At 43.5% G+C, this 23168-nt stretch overlaps 1 long non-coding RNA gene across 2 annotated transcripts in view; it reads left to right on the top strand.

The window, feature by feature from the left end:
* Positions 1–22150, top strand: part of LOC143677120 (uncharacterized) — a 27458-nt gene extending 5308 nt beyond the window's left edge. For both annotated transcript variants that reach the window (XR_013172390.1, XR_013172389.1), the window contains exon 3: positions 21126–22150. This is a non-coding gene — a long non-coding RNA (uncharacterized LOC143677120). The remainder of the gene's footprint in view (positions 1–21125) is intronic.
* The last annotated feature ends 1018 nt before the right edge of the window (positions 22151–23168 follow it).

Genomic DNA, 23168 nt, shown 5'->3' on the forward strand with positions numbered 1-23168 from the left:
CTACAATGTGGATGAACCTTGAAAACATTATGCCGAGTAAAATAAGCCAGACACAAAAAGATAAATAGTGCATGATTCCACTTAAATGAAATGTCTAGAATAAGCAAATCCACAGAGATGAAAAGTAGAGCAGGGCTTCCCAGAGGCTGGGAGAAGGGAGGCCAGGGAGTATTTGCTTGATGGGCACAGAGGTCCTGCGTAGGGTGACGAAAAAGTGTTGGTAATGGATGGTGGCGATGGAAACACAATTTTGTGACTGTGATATCACTGAATTGTATACGTAGAACTGGTAAAAATGGGATGTTGTGTGTTATATGTATGTCACCATAATATAAATAAAAAAAATAAATCCTCACCTTGCAGGAAGTGTCTGCTGCTTTGGTTGATGGGGTGGCAGTGGCCTTTGGGTGCTGCCCTCACAGCTGCCAGCCCACCCCTCCCCCACTGTGTGAAGGTAGAAGAAGGGCTGGACTTTGATGGATCTGATACTGTTGGAATAATCCTAGCTCTTCGTTGAGGGAAAGGCATTAAGCTTGAATTGGCCCAATCAGACTGAAATTTACAACAGTGTGTGTGTGTGTGTGTTTGTTTTCGGGAGAAGGGGATTCTCCTCTCCTGGGTGGTGTGGTAGGTGTGACAGCAAGCATCGTGCATCCTGAAGGAAGCCAGCCTAAGCACCTGCATGCGGGAGAGAAAGTGGGGGAGCTGCAGAAAAGTAGAAGCAGACCCTGCTCAGTGCACGCTTTGAAGCCCATTGTACCTCTGGACTTCTAGTTATGAGACTCAGTCCCTTTTCATTTTCTAGGCTTTTCTGAGTTAGGATTCCTACTGTTTCTGACAGAAAGCATCCTAGTTGGTGCAGGATAGATCCCATTTATCTTTCAAGACAATTTGAAAATGTCAACTCCCTGACCTCTGTCTCCTCATGGTTAAAAGGAGGCTCTTTCAAGTTAGATCACTTTCTTCTGTAAATAGTTCAAGATCCAATAACACACAGAGGGTCTTAGATGGCATCGACGGAGCTTCCACTGCTCTCAGGCTGAGGGCTCTACTCTTGAGAAGTTCTCAAGGCTGCAGGAAAACAACTCAGATGACAATTTCGAAGCAAAGGCAGGGCAGGGCAGAGCAAGACTGCTCAAGGAAGTTTCTGGAATTTGTAGAACTTCAGTGACCTCTGTGTTTTCGAGCCCCATAGGAAGACAGAGAGTTAAATGTTGAGAAAGTTTACAGATGAAGCATCAGGGTTAGATTACGCAAACTTGAAGGGTATGATTTTTTTTCTCCTGTTTCTTCTTTTCTTCCCTTATCCCTGCTCATTGCCCTTAAAGTCTCTGTTTAGGAAAGCCTTGGCTATCAGTCACATACTCACTAGTATAAATAATGTAGGATTCAAGGATCTCAGGATTAGAAAACGCATCCATTTTATCAACTCCATCCTCCAATCTATCCTTGAATTTTTTCTCTAAGATCCTCTCGGCGTGATGGTCCTGCCTTTATTTGACGACATACGATGTGGGAAACACTTCCATTCTCAAAGCCTGTGACACCCGCAAGGGGCTCTGACTTCAGGATCCCTTCCACACGTACAGAGCTGACACTCACACTGGCCTTCCCCTTAGCTCCTTAAAAATGTCCAGTTCTTCCCTTGGAAGCCCCAAAACCTTTCTACTCACAATTTCCTCTGCTCTTTTCCAGATCATTTTCTCACTTGTGTAGCTAGAATTGAAGGTTCAGGAGCTTAATCATTTCTCTTTTCATTGTTTTGCTTGTGTAGAAAGGATAATGATTTTGAAATACCAAATCTCATTTATTCTAAGATGAAATTTTTTTCCCACATTTTAATGAAAATTAGAAACATCAGGGAGTTTTAGCTTTGATGAGATAAATACAAAACAGGTTTTTTTTTTTCTTTCTGTCTTTTCCCTTTCCCCCACTCCTTTTCAAGCGGTTATTCATTCCCCCTGGCTCCAAGGAAGAGGAGCCCTGTGGGCAGAAAGCGGAAAAAGTCAAAGTCTTTGGTTTTTGTGTTTCCGCAAACCAGAACCTTTCAAGAGACTATATCAGGTGCCCTTGAGGCAAAAATTATCTTTGTCTTTCAGGAGAAAGTGCCTCCGAGGAAAATTCTTAAAGAATTCTTACTTCCCTGTCTTGAGGGGAAAGATTTCCTTGGAGACTTATTCCCCAGTTGTAGGAAAAACGGAGTGGTGTAGAGACTCCTGTCAGGCTGGCAGAGTTCACCAAGTGCCAGGCATTCTTCTAAGAGCTTTGGAGATTAACTCACTTATTGCCCGCAAGTGGTCTTGTGGGACGAAAACTGTCATTTCCAGAGACTTTGGGAAATTGCATACCTGGCTCAAGATACACACTGGCAGATCAAGGGTGTGCTCTCAGGGTGCCTGAATCCAGACATGCTGCCTAGCCCACTGTGTTAAAGCTGCCTCTTCAAGATTCCAGGAAGTTCTGTGGGGATCCAGAGTTGAAGAGGCCTGTGGCCTACTTTTTAAGGTAGAGTCCTGGAAGGCAGCCAAACCTGACAGGAGGTGAGCCTCACCACGTGCCTGGGCAGATGGGGCCAGCGGTCCGAAGGGAAGATGCACAGTGCAGCGACCACTTGCAGGGATATAGGGCTCAAGGCACCAGGAGAACTTCCTGGCATTTAGACAAAACCCTGGGGAAAAAGGGGGAAACTCAAATGGCCTGACATTAACCCTCCATTATCTGCAAAATTTGCTTTTTAAATAGACATTTAATTCAGTAATACAGATGCTATCTTTCTTGCATCTCTGAGACTCAAGATCTCTGCACATAGGTCATTCCATACAAGTTTGTTAAATAAATGATTGCTCTAGAAATCCCATTCCTATCATGTTTATTCATTGGTTTCCATACCTTGGGGCTGCACCCACCGAGTTTAATGCCTGTTCCATGTGGCGCCTTCTTCTCTTTGCCAAATCAATTACTGACAACCCCTCCAGAGGGATCTACATATATCATATTTTAAAAATATTTTATTAATTTTTATTTACACTCTATATCATAACATATTTTTTAAGATCAACATGATTGGGCTATAGTTTATATACAATAAAATGCACCCATTCTACGGGTACAGTTTGATGAGTTTGAACAGATGTACATACCCATGTAACTGTTACCACAATCAAAATGTAGGGCATTTTCATCACCCCCCTCCCCCAAATTTCCTTATGTCCCATTGCAGTCAACTCCCCCACCAATGTTGGCTCTGAGTAACCACTTTTCTGCTGTAAGCTATAGATTAGTTTTGCCTTTTTAAAAACTTCATATAAACAGAATCATATGTGATATTTTAAGTTTTTAGAAAATAAATAGAAGAGCCAGAGAAGCTCCATCTGTTGGAATAGGGTAACTGGCATGGTCTGCTGGGCCAGCATTTCTTGACAGAAGGCAGCCCGTCTTGCAGCCCCAGCATCTTGCTCTACCTTATCTCTTGTGTGCACTCGTGCTCAAGGGTGCTCTGCATCCCTCACCGTTTCCCTTTCCCTCACTCTTGGAATTGTATTTCCTTTCTTGGACTGCACCGGCCAGTTGGGAAATTAAACGAAAAGTGAAACCAGTGGAGAAGCATCTTTGCTGAAGAGCTCGCTAGTCTTTGGGGAGAACCAGACAGGAAATGTGCCCTCCGGGCTCCCGCTGACATTCCAGGTCCTGTGAACTCCCCATTTCCTTTACAGCTGGCCCCAGAATCAACTTCTCTGACACAATGAAGGAAACTTGAGTTTTGTTATTTAACAGCCCTTTGCTCTCCTGGCTCCTAATGCTCTCTTTCCCTCTTTTGTCAAGAGTTTTGTTTTCCTTCTTCATCTTGTCCACCTCCAGACTTAGGAGACTATGAGAGAGAAAGAGAGCAACGGACTGGTCTTTTAATCATTTCCTCTTCTCACTAATCTGTCTGGTTCTTTATCCATGTGCGGAACATTTTTTTATGACCGAGTAGACAGAAATGGGCTTCTGGGTCCAGCTCTCATTTGACATATTGTTGTTACTCTTCCCAGTAAAAACACTTCCACAAAAAGAGCAACTGGTGTTACTGAATATGTCTGCAGAAAAGAGAAAACGAATGTGCAGTCCATATAAGCCTGAAAACACTCACCTCCTCTGCTGCCTGGCACATGTCAGCGCAGGAAGTGAGAAAGGCTGGTGCCTTCCATGCTGCACAGGGTAGACCAGTAGTCTCAAAACATGGTCCCCAGACATCATCATCATGGTATCATAGCACCCACTGTATCCATGGCTATGGAATAAGTTACCCCAGAACTCAGTGGCTTAAAACAATAACAAGCCTTTATTATTTCTCACTCTCTGGGGGTCAGGGATTTAGAAATGACTTATCTGGGTGATTCTGGCTCAGCATCTCTCATGAGGATGAAGTCAAGAGGAGACCAGTGCTGCTATCCTCAGAAGGCCTGACTGGGCCTGGAGGCTCAGCTTTCAAGGTGGGCCACCCACGTGGCTGGCAAATTTGTGTTGGGTATTGGTGGGAAGCCTCATTCCCTCTCCAGTCTCCTGAAGTGGCCTCCAGATATGGGGACTGGCTTTGTCCAGTGTGCAGGGTCTGAGAGACAGAAGGCAAAACAACTATGCCTCTTAGAAACTTCTCTTGAAAGCCACACGCCATCAGTTCCATCATATTTTTTTAGTTAGCCAATAAATCCTGCCCACACTCAAGGGAAGGAATCTTCGGCCCCACCCTTTGAACGGAGGAGCGTCAAAGAATTCCTGGGAATATTTTAGAAACAACACACCTTGCCAAGAAATGCATAGTCTGTAAAATGGAATGATCATATGGTAAGAAGGTTTGTGTTTGTATGTTGGTATGTTTAATAAATAAAAAAAAAAAAAAAAAAGAAATGCATATTCATGGACCCCACTCCAGAACTATTGAATCAGAAACTCTGGAGCTCAGACTGAGAAAGCTATTTTAACAAGCTCTTGTGATTCAGATGCTGGCTAGAGTTGAAGGAGCATTAAGTTAGACCAGGGAATGCAAGAGAAAACTCAACTCATCCGTAAGTAACTGAGAATTCTTAACAACCAGGGCTACCTTCTAGAAGATGGGTTTTAATGAATTTAAAGAAAGGTGTGGGCCTTCTTTCACGTTAGTGCATAGTGAAGTGTGGTTGGCAGAATAATGGCCCCCAAACATGCCCGTGTGCTAATCCCCAAAACCTGCTGTTTCACTTTGCTAAAGCTGCCTGTATGCAATATACCTGAATTGGGTTGGCTTTCACAATGAGATTTATTAGCTTACAATTTACAGTTCTAAGGCCATGAAAATGTCCAACTCAAGACATCAACAGGATGGTTCCTGAACTCTAAAGACAGGCTACTGGCATCCGGGATGCCTCTGTCACATGGGACGGCACGTGGCGGCATCTGCTGATCCTTCTCTCCTGGGCTTCATTGCTTTTAGCTTTTAGCTTCTGATTCCAGTGGCTTCCTCCATCAGTTTTTGTGGGGCTTCTGTCCATGAGCTTCTCTCAAATTCATCTCTTCTCTGGACTTTTTCTGTCTTTTATCCCCTCAAAAAGGACTCTAATAAAAGGATCAAGACCCACCCTGGGGCAGGCCTCAACTGAAATAATTTAATCAGAGATCCCACCTGCACCAGGTCTGCACCCACAGGGATGGATTAAAAGAACATGGGCTTTTCTGGGCTACATAACAGCTTCATACTACCACACCTGTGAACCTTGCAGATGTGACTAAGCTAAGGATTCTGAGAAGGGGGTGACCCTGGATTATGCAGGGGGGTCAATGTCATCACAAGGGTCCTTCAGGAGGGAGGCAGGAAAGTCAGAGTCAGTGAGAGAGTCAGAGAAGGAGATGCAATGATGGAACTAGAGCCTGTGAGATATTGAAGATGGTTTGTTGCTGGATGCGAAGATGAAGGAAGGGGCCACCAGCTAAGGAAGGTATGTGTGTCAGTTTGAAAAGGTTTATGTACCCTAGAAAAGCCATATTTTAATCCTAATCAACCTTGTGGGAGCAATGGTTTCTTCTAATCCCTATTCAGTGCTGTATGTTGGAAACTTTAATTAGCTTATCTCCATGGAGATGTGACTCAATCAAATGTGGGTATTAAACTTGATTGGGTGGAGACGTGTCTCCACTCATTGCAGGGTAGGTCTTGATTGGTTTTACTGGAATCCTTTCAAAGAAGAAACACTTTGGAAAAAGCTAGAGAAGAAGAAGAGAGAAAGCCCCAAGATTCTGAGAGAGCAGTGAACGCTGCAGAACCACGAAGCACAGAGTCCACCAGCCAGCAACCTTAGGAGATTCTGAGACATCAGAGAAGGATGACAGAGGGCCGCAGAACCACAAAAGTAGAGAGTCCACCAGCCAGTGACTTTTGGAGATGAAGAAGGAAAACACCTCCCAGGGAGCTGGAGAGGAAGCTAGCTGATGACGCCATGTTCACCATGTGCTTTTCCAGATGAGAAAGAAACCCTGACCGTGTTCGCCATGTGCCTTTCCACTTGAGAGAGAAACCCTGAATTTCATCAGCCTTCTTGAATCAAGGTATCTTTCCCTGGATGCCTTAGATTGTGCACTTCTATAGACTTGCTTTAATTGGGACATTTTCGTGGCCTTAGAACTATAAACTTGTAACTTAAGTTCTTTTTAAAAAGACATTCCATTTTTGGTGTATTGCATTCTAGCAGCTGGCACACTAGAACAGTATGTGGTCTCTAGAAGCTGACAAGGCAAGAAAACAGATACTCTCCTAGCACTTCCAGAAGCAACACACCCTGCCCATACCTTGATTTTAGTCTCATGAGACCCATTTCAGACTTCTATACACCAGAAGTATAAGAGAATACATCTGTCCTGTTTTAAGCCACTGAAGTTCGTGGTAATTTGTCATAGTGGCAATAGGAAACGAATACAAAAGGATTCTTTTTGAGCCATTCTTTCATATTATGTATATTATATATATATATACTATGTAATATATTATATATATAGATGCAGTATTTTACAGACCATACTGTACCTGTTGCTTTATTGTGATTCTTGTCAAAAACAATGAAGTTTGGGTAAGAAGGGAGAGTCTGTGGTAGATTCCATCAGCTATATAACTCTCAGTACCCAAGGGGCTTCTTAACAGAATGGGCAGCACCATTGCTGAAGAAGAGGCTAGCTGGGTCTGTGATGAGAGCCATGCTTTTGACAGGTGGAGTTACTCAACTTCTTTTTTTGAGCATTACAAGTATTGAATGGGCTGAGATTACATTTCTTGCCTGTGACAGTAATTTGGCTTTTATCAGATACTATCTTGCATTAGCAGTATAAGTCCCCCAATAGAGTAAAATTCCCTAAGCACGGCGAGCATACCTTGTGCTTCTGCCCATTGTGGGCAGAATAGGTGTTCAGTAAATGCTGGCCATGGCCATTGCTCTTCTAAGGAGGGGACCCGGCTTGGTGGGGGGTGGAGGGGGCTGCCCAGGCCCCATGGCCTCTCTGGCCCTCAGTCTTCTCCATCCCCAAAGAACCGGAAGATTTGCTAATTCAAGAAGCTTTATTTCTTACTGCATTTGACTCTCTTTGATTCTGTGATTGATGAAAATGATTAGAATTGAGGAGTTTCCAACTTTAAGAAGGGAAATTACATAGGATAGTAATGAAAGAAAAATTAGACCATATTTAAGAGCAATCATTAGTTCCATTATACTATTAGAGCATGTAGCCATTTATAAATGAGAAACACAAGTCTTATCTTAAAATACCACCAGGTAGATGTACCTGGTGGAGAAGAAGCTAACACTTGGGTGCCGTCCTTTGAGCAGATATCTTCCAAGGCCCTAGGCAGCCTTTGCAGTATGGTTCCATGTTCATATATTTTGTAAACCAGGCAAAAGTGAGCCATTTTAGTGGTGATCAGCTAAGACTGCCATCTCCTTCTGCTTGCATTTTCCCTCCTATTGACTGATTTTGGAGAGACCTTAGGCCTTTTGAGGATCCAGCTAAAGGAAAAAAAAAAAAGAATGGGCAATACATTTACTTTGACTGTGCTAGGATACATTGATATCGTTCACTCAGAGAATTCTAGAAACTCATTAAGAAAAGACTTTCGGGTTTTTCCCATTTCTACAAAAACTCGTGAAGGGGTTAATGAGTCAAAGACATTGTTAGGTAGTAGGAAAATAGGAGAGCAGGGAGAAAATGAGAAAGTCTGAAGGATCCTCAAATTGAATAGTTTGCCTTTGAATGTCCAGTCGCCTTCATCACCAATGGGACAGTGCAATTCAGCCTGGCAAGAATAAGGGCTTCAACTCTTACCTGTGCCAGAAGTCAACCCTGTAACTTTGCACAAATTATTTTTCTTTCAATCTATTCCCTCACCCATTGATACAAATATGTGCTTCCTGTCTGTTGGAACTTTAGCTGCTAGAACATACATATGTGCATAATAAAACGCCCCATAAATTAGAGCTACTTTGTGCCATGCCATGGGATGATTCTCTTATGATATCCTTAACTGGAGGATGACAGATTCCAAGGAGGGGGAAGTAGTTCTCCCTCAAAGATTGTTGAAGTTTTTGTGGAAGGGAGGGGTCTTAGAAATGTTTAGAGGAAACTAGGGAGGTACAAAGCAGTGGCTTGTATAGTTTCATGCCTCCAGGGAGCTGCAAAGCTACTCTTAGAACCCACCTGCCCTAACTTGTAGTCTGGTTAGGGCCGGTGGGGCCCCCTTATGTTGAAAATAAATCAAGGAGGAAGTAGGTTCTGCAGAAGGCCGTGGACAAGGCACTTCTGTGTCAGTAAAGAAAGGCAGTGATCTCACATGAGTCATTGCACTGCACACATACATCTCAGTGCAGACCTCACAACCACCCACTGACATGGTGGTGGATAGCTCCCTTTTACAGACGAACAAGCCGGAACTTGGAGAAGTTAAGCATTTGTTCAGGCTCACAAGTACTTAAGTGATAGCTTAATACATAATTAAGCGATAGCTCTTAAATTCTAACCTAGGTCTGTGTGACCCCAAAGCCATGCTCTTCTTCCCTCTTCCATACGGCCCTGACCCTCTAAGGGATGCACAGGTCCTTGCACAGGTGCTCACACAGGTGTTCGCACAGGTGTTCTCACAGTGCCTGCCCAGATGTTCTCCTGGGCACACTCTTCACCATTAGCTGAACTGCATCTGCAAAGCCACTGACGGTGCTTCATCCTCCTTCATGCCCACTGTAGCCTTGGGATGTCACCAAGGCCACCATTTCTTTTGTCACCTGAATGCTACTAAAATCATCTGTCTTGAGTGTAGTCATGATTTCCTATCAGAGATATGAAAACTGTGGTCACAGATTTCTCTGAAATATTTTTCAGGGAATTAGGGGGAAAACGCAACAAAACATTTAGGTCTTCTCGTAAGCGGACATGTCTGAGCCCTCCCAAGTTTCTGACAGTGTCTTTCATTGAAAAAGCCCTTTAGCTCAATGGCTCTTAACCTTGGCTGCACATTAGAATCACTTGTGAAGCTTGAAAATCAACCCAGGCCAAGGCCCCACCCAAAACTAATAAATTTGGAACCTCTGGGACTGGGGCCTGGCATTGATAATTTTTAATACTTCTCTGATGATTCTAATGTGAAATTAGGTCAAGAACCACTGAGTTTAGATAAAGATTGATGGGGAAACATTTTCTGCCTTGCTAACTGAAGTCCCTTCTGTGGAGGAAGTTTCCCTAATGATTGTATACAGCCTTGTGGAAAGGCTGATTAGTATTTTTTTTTTTTTTAGGGCAGTTGTTTAAAAACTGTATATTCTTTCAACCAGCCTTTGAATTTCCAGGATTTGATCCTGAGAGGAGGTAAGAGATATCTGAGAAGAAGTTCCTATGAGAGTTCCTTAGAGCATAACTTAAAACAACAAATTTGGAGAGGGCCGAACCTATCTGCAGTGATTGGTTAAGAAAGTTAATGGCGTATTCATATGAGAGAAAACTGTCATTAAACTCTTATTTAAATTCATGTTAACCAGCACAAGAGATGCTGTAATAGGAACAGTATGAGTTAATTTTTGGTTAAAATCACACGTTTTTATGTGCGTAGGGGAAAATATTGACAGTTTACTTTTAGACATTATGTTATTGGTTGTTACCTTTGGATGGTTGGCTTATGAGGGACTTTTTTAAACGCCCTTTAGGGTTTGCAGAGTTTCTGTTTCTCATGTTATTGTCGAATTTGAAACAATAATAAAGTGGTCCTGTAGAAAGTGCTTGTTTAAGATGAAATCTAGAAATGTGCATGTCTCTGCCCGACTCACCTTTCAGGTGGACTTTTTCAAGGCAGATATTACTAGTATTTGTTAAGACAACTGTACAGCTGTCTTCAGAAAATGACATTGCACGTTTCTGTTGATGTCTTCGGGTCAGATTAGGATCTTCTTTTTTTTCTTTTTCAAAAAAAAGATCCCAGATCCCCCTTGACTAGTGTCAATAGTTAAGCTCAGATGGGTTTCTGGAAGAGCCTCGGCTTGACTCTCAAAGAGAAGAACCAGGAGACGGCACCGTGCCTGACCCTCTGCAACAAGGCACGTTCCTTGAGTGAACAAATGAAGAACAAATTTGTTAATGCACCTGGCCAATGAAAACATAGATGGAATCACGTGTGTATCTTCCAGAAGAAAGAGCCAGCTTTTTTTTGTTTTGTAAAAAGAACTGAACTAGCCCTTTAAGAATGGAAACAATTCGTGTGTTAAACAGAGAAAGTAGGCAGTGAAGTGAGAGCGAAGGAGGACACTTACTTAGCCTGAGCAGGAGAAGAGAGAGCTCCAAGAGGGCGGACAGATACTGCTGCGGATTCCTGTAAAGGGAATGCCTCTCAGCAGAGCCAAGGCCTGTGCTATTTCACAATGGCATTTAAAGAAAATAGCACTTCTTTCAAAGACTGGAGACTGGAGTTACAGCCTCTGTTTTTACGGAGGTATAATGATCAGCCACTGTGAGGATTAATATTATATTCAGTTGGGATTTGATCAGGAAAGGAAAAGGCAGGAGAGGCCACCACAAGGTGGACAGGGTGCATTCACCGTGGCGCCCCTAACCCAAGTGGGGTTCGTAGAGATAGCCCACCCCCAGCAAGCTATGCCCCACCCCGGGAAGGCAGGGCCTCCGCCGGGGCTGGACTTGTGGGAACCTTGGGGATTGTTTGACAGCTGCTCGACAGCTGCTTGGATTGCAGGGGACAAGAAGTTAAAGGGAAGGGGGTTTTTCCAACTGACTTGCGCAAAGGAATTTCTATTTTAAGAGAAGCCAGGCTCTGAGTCCTCAGTGGGTGGCACCTGCAGGGTGTGGACTGAGAAGAAAGGAGGTGGGGATGGGGAGGTCCTGTAGTCCTGAGGAGAAGGTCAGCTGCTGCATGGAACTTGCTCCATCTCAGTAATTACAACACTTTCACTAAAGCAAATCTGCTCAGAGACTGGTCAGTGGAGATTTGCTCAGAAAAAGGAACGTCTGCCTAATGAAGGAGTTTGTATCAGCAACCTCCTTAACGGATACAGGTAAAGCGTTCGGAGCCCACATGGGGTCTGGTCATCTCGGTCTCCCCTCAGTCCAGGGTGGGTGTGAGCTCCATGAGGTTGGGTGGCGTAGGAGAATGGACTGAAATCAACTCCATGCGCCACAATTGTGGAAATGCCACTTATGTGCTTCCCAGCTTGATTTGGATTTGTAAAAAATGTTGCCTTCAAACATTATTAGTCATGGTTGCTGAGTTTCTGGCTTCCAAGGTGAGTGCCTTGCTTGTTTCACCCTGGTCCTGGTCCTGTCCAGCCTAATTACTTACCAGTTTTGTAAGCTTGTGCAAGTCCCTCCAAGTCTTGCTTCCATCATTTGAGAAATGGAGGGACTAGTAGAACCCATCTTCAAGGGTTTCATAAAGCGAAATGAGATGATGCATTTATCTCCTAAGTCATCTGAGGCCAGACTTGGGGAGTTGAGCACAGCAGATTTATGGCTAACCTGTGTCCCTCAATGGAATTATTTGCTTGAAGAGAAAAAGTCTGTCAGTGCCCACTAAAGCATGTTCTTGCCAATGAAAACCTCATCCTTAAGGACATAAAATGATTCATCAAGCTATCTCTTGGATACTTATGATATTGCCTAATCCATTTCCAACTGTGAGCCAGTCTTTAACATGGGCTGGGTTATTGGTGGTTAAAAAAAATATATATGAGAAACCCATTGTTGCTGGAATGGAAGAAATGCCCTTTGCCAAGGATCCGCCAAAATTGTGATGTGTGCTGGAAAAGAAAGAAGCATCACGGACATGCTACTTTAGCTCTGGGACTTGCCAGGCCTGGGTGGGATATACACAGGTCTGAGAAATGAACTAAAGTAACGTGTGAATTTGGGCATTGCCGGGGCTGTTATAGGCTCCATAGCACCCTGAACACGATCCAGGCATGGATTCATGGTGAAAACACATGTTAAGAACCACATTCTAATAAACCTACAGTTTCTATAGTAAAAAATAAACTTAAAGGAAAAGAAAAAGAACCACATTATACCAACCACATTTATCCTTTCACACTTTTGGGGAAATTATAGTTTATGCTTTCAATTAACATTTCACGCTTTCAAAAGAATCATTATTTAGAGTGTCATAAAAATATGTCACTGCAAAGCCTTATAGATTTCACACTTGCCAGTAAAATTTGAAATCATCTCTTTGAACATTGAAGAACTTTCAGTCAAGGAATTCCTTCTGGGCTAGTGAATTTTGTGGAATTGTTCCATGCTTAAGACCCTATGTATTAAATATGTTGGTCCTATTTCTTAGGCTAAAACCAGTTTTAAAAGGAGCAATAAGAAGAGATGTGGCTGATGACCTTTTGGGTTTCAAGTCCCTTTACACTTGGAGTCTGGGAACAGTTTCTGGTGGGCAAAAGTAATGTGTCCCCCACCCCCCAAGGATGTCTGTGCCTTAATTCCTGGAAGCTGTGAATATGTTACCTTACCACCTTACGTGGCAAAAGGGATGTTGGAGAAGTGATGGCGTTAAGGTCCTTTAGATGGGAAATTATCTTGGTGTGTGCAATCTAGTCCTTAAGATCAGAAAACTTTTCCCTGCAGTGATCAGAGAGCGATGTGACCACAGAAGGAGGGTCAGAAAGTTACAACTTTGATGCCTTTGGAGACCAAAGAAGGGGTCGCAAGCCGAGGAATGCAGGAGGCCTCTAGAGACTGGGAAAGTCAAGGAGACAGAATCTTTCCTAGAGCCTCCAGAAGGAACACAACCTGGTCAGCACCTTGTTTCCATCCACTGACACCCATTTTGGACTTCTGAGAGCCAGAACTCTAAGACCATAAATTTGTGTTATTTTAAGCCACTAAGTATGTGGTAATTTGTTACATCAGGAGTAGGAAACGAATACACAACTTAAATCATATAACTTACCATTAGGTCATTTTTATGACATATTATAGATGTATTAGGTCTTTAAAAGCAAACCCTTGCATATTAATGTTTTAGAATATTTTCATCATTGCGGTTTGCATCCTATTTTCTTTCTCCTCGTCTATCTCCAAATGGCATGGTCTGTAGATTCCTGATGGACTTGTACTTGTTAAAAGGAATCCAAAATTATTCCCCAGGAAGCCCCTCCTTCCAGACCTGAGAGGGGAGGATACTCTAATCACCTGGACAAGCACACTGAAATTAGAAGAAGTAACCATGGGACCTGTGCCATGGAAAGCAATATGGAAACCCTGGAAATAATGTTTAATGAAACATAAACACTGAGTTAGCATGAGGGCCACAGTTTCTGGATGGTTGATTCCAACTTTGGCAATCAGGATTTACAGGGAAAATTCTCTAGTTTTAATGGCCTCCAGATGTTCTTCTGGTCCCTGCTGAAAATTTTTCATCATTTATGGTTAATATTTTTGTCAGCAGCAGAGTTTTGTTGTAACATCACTAAATTGTTGGTAGTGTCCATTTGTCAACAGACAAACCCCAAATAAGAGTCTAATCTTGTGGTCACTTTTGTTTAGTAGTGTAGCCTTCAGAATTTTCTGCTTGTGCAACAATGATCAAATGACTTTATCTAATCACAACCAGTTATGGGATTCACGGGTAAAATGCAATGTCCTGGTTTAACAAAGGCTGACCATCACAGCAAATGTCTAAAAGAATGAAAATAACGATATTTGCTCCCAAAACAGATGAATAAGAGGCAACAGATTTTTTTGCAAAATATAGTGGGTTTCTTCGTTATAGAATTTAGATTAAAAGCTTCATTCACATTAATCAAGGAACACTAAAACAACTCTTTTCTGAGGAACACTCGTGGGAAAATTCCAATAAAAAAGAGACCCAGTGTATGACCACCTTCAATTAATAAAAGGTGAGTTTGTAAGGTCTGCTTCAGGGCATGATTATGCAATTATGTAACACAGTTTGAAAATAATTAATTGAATTCATGCCCCAATCTTATCTATTTGAAGAATGAGAAGAACACAGTTTATATTTCTAGATGTCTCTTCGGAGAATTGGTATCCATGCACCATCTTGAATTCCTGCTGAAAAGACTGCAAGCCGCACTGGGTGGATGAGATTAGTTATCACCCACCTCTCATTCCATGGCAGGACCTGGTGAGGCCAATTACTTTGGAAAAGTGCTGGAGGAACAGCCTATCTTTATGTATCTATATATTAATGGCTTATCTATTGCTTGCATAAAGGCACATACATGTTGTCCTGTAGCTTTCATAAAGAGTTTCTGTCAGTATTTATATTTATTAGTATGACTAATGTAATTTTTGAGGTTGACTCACCAGGGCATGTGGTTTTGTGGCTAATTAGAGACCTGGGTTATAGGTCCTCACACCACTTAGCGGCTGATTCATTTGTGGCTACTGAAAAATAAGAGAATCTCTTTGGGCCTCTGCATTGTTTCAGTAAAATGATAATAAATCAATCGCCCCTGTCCTAAGTCTTTAATCATTCCCCCCACCACCCACCTAGGGAGCGCTTTGGGATTTTCACTGCTTACAAAGGGGAAATGTCCTTTGCAAGAACTCTTGAATAAAGGAAAGATATTCTCATACATTCTAAAAATGATGCTGTGCAGATGTCTCGTCTGGGAAGATACCTCATCCACCAAGAGCATCAGTGGAGGTGTTGGCAGGAGCAAGACACAGTAACAGTGGGTCCCATCCCACCCAGAGTATTTGGGGACAGCAGTGGGTGGGATTGGGGACTGGAAAGCAGCTTGAACTGACAAGATTTTTTTTTCTCTCAATGCATTTTGGTTTTCACAAATTCTGTCCTGTTAGTAAGTACTTTTGAAAACTTCAAGCATAAATTCATGGTTTTATGACGTTTTCCAATAGATAGCTACTACGTGAAATCTTCTCAGAAGCTCTTTATCCCGCTTCGTGCCCCAGGATCATTTCTACCTGTAACATCTGCATTTATAATCTCACTGAGGGCTCCATAATACCAAGGCAATAAGTATTAATCCCTAACGCTCTGAGCAACAGGAACTTGAAGTGAAGAAAGGCATTCCTTTGATAGCTGAAGTCCTGATTTTTCCTCCTTGAAATCAGTAGGAAATAGTTTATCAATTTCAGATGATGTGACGTGATGTGATATGGTGTGATATAAGGAGCAGAGAGTCAGAAGTCCCTGTTCTGATCGTAAATAACAGTAACAAAGAGAGCTAACACTTAGTAAGCCTTGGTTATATACCAGACACTCTTTTAAGCATGCTACATTAATTATAACATTTAATCCTCAGAATAACACAAGCACATGGAGCCATTAATGTATTCATCCCCATTTCACAGATGAGCCTTGAATGGCCAAGATATTTGTCTTCTGGGCCAAGCATTATCCTCTCTCTTCCCTTGCTTTCTTTTTTTTTGTCTGCATGGGGTCAGGCTTCGGGACTCGAACCCAGGTCTCCAGCTCAGCAGGCAAGAATTCCTGCCACTGAGCCACTGTTGCACTGCCCTCTTGCTTTGTTTTTTAAATGCATGCATGCTTTCATTCTTTCAACAAAGATTGATTGAGCACCTACTGTGTCATGTGCACTGTTTCAGTCTCTAAATACTCTTGGGAAAGATGTGATGAACTCCACAAATCCCTCTGTTCTAAGAGAAGAAAGAGGTGTGTAAGGGCTTTGGGCTTCTGAGAAACTGAGGGAACACAACACTCAAACTTTACTGACTTTGTACTTCTGTGGGGGCAGTAACCACAAGCTGATCTCTCTTGGATAATGCCTTTTCCACAAGGGCCTGAGAATGGTATCTGGGGAATGTGAACTGTCTTTACTCCCGGCTCTCTGTGAAGACTAATGAGTAGGTAGGGACTGATAAATGAAAGGGAATTCCCAGGCCTGAGAAAACTCACTAATGAACTTGAGGTCTCTGTCTGAAAGGGCCCCAGAGGCCTTTGAGTTCAGCCTGTAAGCTAACTCTCTATCTGATGCCAGACCCACTCTCGATAAGAAGATTGTTCTTCAAGATAGTTAGGAATCTGCCACCACAGAACTTCCATTCCTTGGTCCCAGCTCTGTTCTCTGAGGTCATGATAAATGCATCTAATTTCCCTTTAAGGGATCGTAGAGATCCCTTGAAGTCTCTACAATCAGCAATCCTGGCCTCACTAAGACTTTCTTTTCTTGTTCATTCAGCCTTTCCTTAAGTCTCATGATGCCTATAGTCTCTGCTCTCTTAGCTCCAGCAAGAGGAAACTGGAAATCAATGGGCTGGAGAGACTTGTGGCCCACAGGAAAGACCCACTATGAATACACAGACCCTTAAGTGACAGGAGACTGTGAAAGATGGGCTGGGGCATTGTCTTTGGCCACTGGGACATGGACAAAGAGTCTGTAGAGTTCAAATGGTCTCAGAGGTTGGGATGCATCTGGCTAGTCTTTGAGTCCCTCCAATAGCACTGAGGACCCTTTAAATGGCCTTCATAAGGCCAGGCTGCAGTACCTGATAGAGTAGCAGCGAAGCCCCTCTGAACACACTTGCTCCTGGCAGATGATGTAGCTGTCCCTGGGGAGAATTCTATTTATAGGGAGGCAATAGGTAGGTGGAGTTAAGGCTTAAAGATTCTTTGATACTGTAAATTCTTTGAGAACAACAACTATCATAAACTCCAGTTCCTCGACCCTCATAAACTCTTCTTTTTCTGTGTTTTGCAAAAAACCGAAATTGAGAAAAGTTCACCAAAGGCACCCCAAAAATGCATGCTCTGTCTAATAGTACCATGACACCCCACCTATTCTCTCTACATAGTTTTGCAGTGAATGAGGACTTCGTGTGTGTGTGTATTTAAATAGACTTTATTTTTTAGAGTAGTTTTAGGTTTCAGAAAAATTGTACAAAAATACAGACAGTTGCTATTTACATCTCCCCCCATGCACGGGTTCTCATATCAGTAACACCTCGCATTAGTGGGGGACATTTGTTTACATTAGGATTTATTCTTTATATTGTACAGCTTTGTGGGTTTTGACAAATGCATCATGTCATGTATCCACCATTGCAGTATCATACAGAGGAGTTTCGCTGCCGTAAAACTGTCCTGCAGGCCCTATCCATTCCTTTCCCCAATACTTCCCCTTGGCAACCGCTGATCCTTGTACTGTCTTTATAGTTTTGCCCTTCCCGGAATGTCGTATAGTTGTAATCATAGAGTATGTAGATTTTAAGAACTAGCTTCTTTCATTTAGCAGTACGCATTTAAGTTTCCTCCATGTCTTTCCATGGCTTGACAGCTCATTTCTTTTTATCACTGAATGATATTCCTTTGTATGAATGTAACAAAATTTGTTTATCTGGTTACCAATTGAAACATCTCTTGGTTGCTTCCAACTTTTGACAATTAGGAATAAAGCTGCTATTAACATTCATAGGCAGGTTTTTGTGTGAACATAAGTTTTCACTTCATTTTCTTAAATACCGAGGAATGAGATTGCTGGATCTTAGGGTAAGGCTATGTTTAGCTTTGTAAGAAACTGCTAGACTGTTTTATGCAGTGGCTGTACCGTTTTGCATTCCTGCCAGCAACAAATGAGAATTCTGTTGTGCTATACTTTCACCAGGATTTGATGTTGGAGTTTTGGATTTTAGCCATTCTAATAGATGCATAGTGATGTTACTGGACAAAGGCCGTGGATTCTTTTGCCTGTTGCACTCAATGACCAATTCCTGAGATACCAGGGTTTCAAAGAGAGAAAGAGTTTATTACTAGGACTGTAGTTGGAGAGCAGATGGCCTCTTGGCCCAAAATCTGTCTCCCCGAACTGTAGTAGTTCTGATAGTTTTATCAGACGATGTAATCAGAGGTGATGTAATTATTGAGCATGTGCAGATTGGTTACGTGCGTAGTCAGAGAATGTGTGTAAGAAAATGGTGGAATGAGATCTAAGAGACTGGTAGTTTAAAGTCTAAGCTACTGTACATGTCAGGTAGGCTCATTTGGTTAGAGGGTCTCACTTATCAAGATAACTTTGGACTTGGCATTGTTTGGTTGAGGGCTGACCCAAGACCCTTCATTAATAAACACCAGGGGCTGTCTTTAGTGATTACAAGACTCTAAAGTTGTAAAACTGGATAACTGGGTACAAATGAAAGTTAGTCATAAGGTTTTCACAATCACAGGGGCAGAAGCTAAGGGCTGTACAATCATTATCAGACATCGAGGCAGCTGGATTACAATGCAAAGATTTCGGGAATTTCCCTTTTTCTACTCCAATACACCAGAAAGCAAAAAGGAATATCTACATAATGATTCAATAATCAAAATCATCCCTTAAATCCTGATTTCTTGGTTATAGTGATATGTCATCTTGTTTTAATTTGCAATTCCCCTGAGACCTAGGATGTTGAGCATTTTTTTCATACTCTTATTTGCCATCTTTTTGACTCCTTTGGTGAGATGTCTGTTCAGATCTTTTGTCCATTTTGTAATCAGGTTGTTCGTTTTCTTGTTGTTGAGTTAAGAGTCCTCTGTCTGTTTTGGATTCACGGTCCTTTATTACATTTGTGTTTGTAATATTTGCTCATTGTCTGTGGCTTGTCTTTGTTCTCTTCAAGGGGTTAGTGCATTAGGGGAGAGTTTTAATGATAAAACCTAAAGACCTAAGCTTGCAAGCCAGGACCTGTAATAAAAGCTCATTTTTACTATCACCTATATATGATGATAGATTATTCTGTTGTTTGCCTCACTGGTACTTTGAGAGGAATTTGTTTGTTAAGTACCCGAAGCATGGTCACAAACTGACTTTCTCAGTTCAAAGCCATATTGGTGTAATGATGCAAATGCTACTTTTCCGTGGTTCCTGTTGCTTAACAGAATGACTGCTCTTATTTGTTAACTATGTTAATTGCTATACTTTGCTACTAGCTTTGATTGTGATCACAAAACCTCCGCACTTATCTAATGCTCCGTAGTTCCCAGGGAGTTTTCACATACAATCTCCACAGTGCCCAGATGGGAAGGTGGATGGCTTTCCATTCCACAGGTAGGGGAGCTGAGGCTGAGACTGAGTGCAAGATGAGTTCATGACATATTCTGGGTTTTGTGGCCCAAATAATATACCAGTCTCTATCCAGTGCTATTCACCTCGCAGAAAGAATATGCTCTAGGAGTCTGCTAAATGTCAGGCACATGAAATGCTTTTATTCAAGAAAATGTTTGGTGGTCAAAAAGATTCGTCACTATCCATAGTGACGAAAAACATGTCACTAAGATTTGGCGACTGCGATGCCAATTCCACAGATCTGGCCAACCCCAAAGTGGCCTCTTAAAGAGAAAAATTGAAGGAGCTTCATTTAATTCTTTGGAGGGTTAGGATAAGCTCTTGATGACTGGATACTGTAATCTATTTCTTTGGGGATAACTGGATATATTCTTTTCACTTTGATGTAAGATATATGTTAGTCTTGGCTCAAAATGAGCAACTTTTATCCAAGATTCTCAAGGAACTCTTCTGAGATGAACTCATTCTAGAGAAACATAACTTCCTGCTTTTATTCCACAGAGATTTAAACCGAGTCTTGGAGGGAATGTTTCCTTTCCCAATAAGGTGTAAGAAACTAGAGTGTTAATTGTTACTTAGCTCAGAGTCTGTTGACTCCTAATAGATACTCCTCCATTTCATTTTGAAGCAACAAATGTTAAGAGCCACAATACTGCATGAATTTTAAATATTAGTAACATGCATATCTCAAGGAGGTATTTGGGCAATTGCTGGGCCCAGTGTCTTCATCTGACCATCCACCATCCATCCATCCATCCATCCATCCACCCGTCCACCCACACTTTCACCCATCCATTCATCCCTCCATCCACCCATCTACTTACCTATCTATCCATCTTTCTTCCTGTGTAACATCTATCCACCCACCCATCCACCACCTGTCTATCTAGCCACCCATCCATCTATCCAAATGCCCATCCACTCTTCCACCCATCCTTCAGATCCTTCCATCCACCTGTCTACCATCTATCCATTACCTATCTATCTGTCCATCCATTCATCCAACCATTTATTCATTTAGCAATGAGTAATGATTAAGTGTACACATTCTGAAGCCAGACTCGGTTGAATCCTAGCCCTGTTATTTACCAGCTGTGTGAACTTGGGCAGTCATTTAAGCCCTCTGGGACCCAATATCTCATCTGTAAAATGGAGATTATAGTAGCATGCACCTCACTGTATTATTGTGAAGGGTGAGTTAATATAAATGAAGTACTCAACAAGCACCTAACAAGCACTATTCAAATGGTTGCTACTGTTATTATTACTTATTGATGAAACAACTCAGACCCAGAAAGGACAAATGCCCCATCCCCGGGTACAGAGTGATGAAATCAGGAGGTAGAGAATCTACCTCTGTTTGTTTTTCTTTGCCAGAGAATAGAAGAGGAGAATCAAGGAAGAGGCATCACTTGTGGGAGGGAGTAGGAGATAATTTTCAAAGGACTAAATTATAGGCGTACATACAGAGCTGATTCTGGGACTTTTCCCCCTTCTTGTTCCAGAGGATTTCCAAAGTCTCTGAAAGAAAGTTGAGAAAACGGCCTTTATCTGTTTATTTATTTGTCTGTTCAACAGCCCTCAAGGCCACTGTAGATCTGTCTCCACCTGCATGCCATAACCCAGTGCCCTGGAATCTTGGGATGCCTGAGAAGCAGGAAAAGATGCCAGTGCTGGGGAAGAAACAGCCCAGAGGCTGGTCAGAGTCTGCTTTCAGAGAAGGGGAAAGCTGCTGCTGAGCTGCCGTGGAGCAGGGTCCAGGGAAGCTGCTAAGACGCAGGTAACCAGGAGGTGAGTGTGAGGCACCCACAGGTGAACCAAGAAGTACTGGAAGAGGATGAAAAACACCTGACACTATCGTTCCAACTCCATTCAGGTGCCCCTACTTCTGTGTGACTTGTGGGTAAGACCAGTGGGGCTACTGGGGGCCCTCCCGATCAGCGGGAGTGCCAAGTCCCTGCCCTCCAAGACGCCTCTGTCCACTTCCTTCAGGATGCCTGCTGGCTGGACACTTCCTGTCAGGTGTGCTCCCCGCCTTTCTCCGTAGGTGCCCACCCACCTCAGACTGACTTTGAAAGCTTTGAACTAAGCGGCCACACAGAAGAGCTCTGGGCCAGGTGCCTGGTTGGGGGTGGGGGTGTCACCCCGAACGAGAGTGGTCAGGCGCCCCTGTTTGTCTGCAACTGTCCTGGTCTTAGCGCCAGAAACCCCCAGGCCCTGGGCACCCTCCAGCCCTGAACAGCTGGATGGCAGTGTAGATGGCAGATATTTGGAAGAAACAAGATGGGAAGACTGCCTGAAACGCACTGTGCTCTTCCTGGAAGGACTTTTGAAGCTTAATCCACTCCATTACCTGGCGTCCTTCTCCTGCACACTGGAAGCAGTTTCTTCAGGTCCCAGGACTGGGGACGCTGTGATTCTCTCTGCCTCGGTCAACAGAGAGCCTGTGGCCGTCCTGAAGCCCCCGCTGGGTGGGGGATGGTGGTGACGCGACTCCAGGTTCATCTTCTTCTCCTACCCTCCTTTCTCCTGGCCCCCGTTCTAACTTTTATTTTTGTCCCGGGCCGCATGTATTTTCTGCAGGCTATTTGGAAGTATTAAAACAGGAGTGTATGAATAGGGTGAAGTTGCACATGGTTTGGGGCCATCCATTGGCCAAGGCGTCTGACTTTCTGGAGGTGTGATGCATCTCCCTGTCTGTCTCTGGTAGGCACTGTGCGCTCCCTCTGCGGACGGACTTCACGACGCTGCGCTGGCCCCGTGGAGAAGGACGGACGTCTGCATTGGCACGAGCCTCTCACAGCCCTGCCCTGCAGGCAGCAGGCAGTGAAGAAGCAGCGGAAGCAGCACACCAGGAGCCTCCACTGGGGGCTGCAGTGGGATGAAGCTATGAACTAACCATAGCCTTTGTCCTGCTTCATAGATCCCTGTGGTCTACAGGGGAGAGAGGTGATCGCAAGGGAGGTAAGGAACACGTGTGCACATGGCCTCTCTGGGCCAACCCCCAGGGACGGGGGATAAAAGGTCTGGGGATACCAGGGAGCAGAGGGCTCCTGGGTCTCCTTTCCCCTCAGCTCTATGTTACGGGGAGATGATAAGATCCCCCAACAGAAATGGTGCCTGGCAGTGCCCTGGATTCCATGGCCAGGTCCACCCAAGCAGGGCATGGGTATGACTTAGAGAAAGCTGGGTCAAAGGAGGCCCCCCGCAGAGAGATCCCAGTGGGGAGAGCCCACGAGGAGATTCCAGTTCTCTCCAATCCCACACTGTGCCTCACAGAAGTCAGCCTGCCCTCTCTACCCCCTGGAGAGGAGGGGACCCTGAGTTGCCAGAGATAAATTTCCTTCCAGTGGGGGCTCAAATATACATTACATTCAGTTTTGGAGAGCTCCCCTCCCGAGTTTGTGGATTGATGTGAGCTGGCAGGCACGCTTGGGTGTAGAGACGGTGGAGGGGATGGTAACTGGTATTCTGTAATAACTGTTGCTTCTCTCTGCTCAGCACATGACCTGCCTCGGGTCATGAAATCCTCACAACAGATAGGAACCACCAAGTCCCTACTTTCGAGGAAGTTGAGGCCCGAGAGGTTAAGTACCTGGCTCAGGGTGGCCTGGGAGGATG

Source organism: Tamandua tetradactyla, chromosome 1, assembly GCF_023851605.1.
Source record: "Tamandua tetradactyla isolate mTamTet1 chromosome 1, mTamTet1.pri, whole genome shotgun sequence".
In the NCBI taxonomy this organism is placed as follows: domain Eukaryota; kingdom Metazoa; phylum Chordata; class Mammalia; order Pilosa; family Myrmecophagidae; genus Tamandua; species Tamandua tetradactyla.